Consider the following 2359-nt stretch of genomic DNA (forward strand, 5'->3'; position numbering starts at 1 on the left):
AACAGCTGACCAGCTGACTTCCAGGAAGAAAACATGCACCTGATTTCTACAACCACAAAGAAATAAATTTTACAAACTTCCTGAGGGAGCTTGGAAGCAGAGGATTTCTTCAGTTAAGCCTCTGGTAAGACACACAATTAAATACCTGAATTACAGCTTGGTGAAACCATGAGCAGAGGATATAGCTAATATATGCCTAGATTTCTGACTTATGCAAGCTAAGACTAAAAATGGGTGCTATTTCAAGCCCCTCAGTTTGCAGAAATTTGTTACATAGCAATAGAAAACTAACACGTTTCTCTAGATCTTTATATTCCCTCTTTTATTTCTTTGAATTTTAGTAAAAGGTTATTCAATATTAAACTCTTGGTATATACACCAATAAAAATTTAATAGAAGTTATACAGTTATTCTAAAATTTTGTTTTATGATTTTTAAACTTTAAAAAGTTTTAGACACTTTGTTTTACCTAAATGTTAGGATGGGGTGTGGAGTTGTGAGATGGTGAAATAACCAGTCGCAGTCCTCATTATCTTACAGAGACACCAAAGTAATAATAATACATGGGCTAAAACACTTGTGTGAGAATTTAAGAAATTAGTTAAAAAATTTCAGTACAACAGGTGAGCACAAAGTTAAAAACAGCCACATTGAAATATGTAAAAAGAGATGTTTTATTATCTCTTTGCCCCTTCCCCAAGCCAGCACAGCTCAGCTCAGCTGGCAGCTTTTCCCTTGGAGGAATTTTTTTTTTTAAGTGGAACATGCATCCAATGTTCCAGCTTTTGGGAGGGATATCCAAAGGACTGGTTTCTGCCTTGTCTAATTCTGAGCATTAATGGAATCAGCATAGTTTGGATACCTGAGGAACTCTGAAAATCAGGGATTAAGAGTGGCTTGCTACAGCACCAGATGGCTTGTGGAGCTGAAAACAGAGGCTATCATAAATTGGCACAATCTGGAGAAGGCACCCAATTCATGTTTTCTCCCTAATTATAATCAATTTGTCAAATATCAAAGACAAAGATGAAAGCAGAAAAAGTGATTTGTCACATACAAGGGAACTTCTTTGAGACAATCAGCAGATTTTTCAGCGGAAACTGTACAGGCCAGAAGGGAGTGAGATGATATAGTCAAAATACTAAAATAAAAAAAAGAAACTACCAACCAAGAATATCACATCTGGAAAAATAATTCTAAAAATTGTTTATAAAGAAGTGATACTAGATGGCAGAGTAAGAAACACAAGAAATATGTCTTCTCTCTTAGATAAAAATTGCACTAGCAGAATCAATCTCATGTAACTATTTTGGAACTAGGAAGTCGATTGAAGGCTTGCAACTTTCTGCAGAAATCTTAGGTAATAAATTGTGAATTTGGGTCAATTTTAACTCAGCACAGTTACAGATACTCAGCCACCACCCCCATTCCTATGGCAGCAAGCTGTGCATGCTTTTTAGAAGTAGCTTACACACAGCTTCTGAGAGCCAGTGTGATCTAAAATGATCTTTTTCTCCAAATATTGACAATCAGTGCTGTGATTGCTAATTGCAGCTTCTGGTGCACACAGGTGTAGACAAATTTTTCACATCCCGGCAATATGGAAAATTCCTCTGGTTGAAGTGACTTCCAGTGCATTTAAAAGCCCAGCAGTTTTTCTCTCCCTTCATTTTTTCTCTTTTGGGCATTAGACATTGAATACTAGGGTATTCAAAAACAACTGCATATACATGAAAAATTATAGTCATGGGATGTATGCCCAAATGTGATGAAAGAGATAAACATAAACATCCAGCAGGCTCAAAAAATTCCAAGTATGATTAACTGAAAAAGACATATACTATGACACATTAAAATCAAACTGTAGAACACCAAAGACACAGATAATACTTTGAAAGCAGCAAAAGAAAAGTAATCTGTCACATACAAGGGATCCTCAATAGGAATATCAACAGATTTCTCAACAGAAATTTTGTAGGCCAAGAAGTAATTGGCTGATATATTCAAAGTGCTAAAAGAAAAAAAAAGCTAGCAACCAAGAATTCTTTATTTGGCAAAACTGTTCTTTAATAGGGAGGAAGAAATTATGACATTCCCAAATAAACACAAGCTGAGGGTGTGCAGAGCTTCCTTGCAAGAAATCTTGAAGTGAATCTTTCAGGTGACATTAAAGGATGCTACACAGTAACTGAAAGCCATATAAAAATATAAAGCTATCAGCAAAGACAAATACACTGGGAATTACAAAAGCTAGTATTATTGTAAATTTGGTATGTGACTCCACATTTTATTTTCTACATAACTTAATAAACTAGTGCATTAAAATTATGCATTTTTGGATACACAGTGTGTAAATAAG

This window comes from Hylobates moloch, unplaced genomic scaffold (genome assembly GCF_009828535.3).
Source record: "Hylobates moloch isolate HMO894 unplaced genomic scaffold, HMol_V3 SCAFFOLD_4, whole genome shotgun sequence".
Classification (NCBI taxonomy): domain Eukaryota; kingdom Metazoa; phylum Chordata; class Mammalia; order Primates; family Hylobatidae; genus Hylobates; species Hylobates moloch.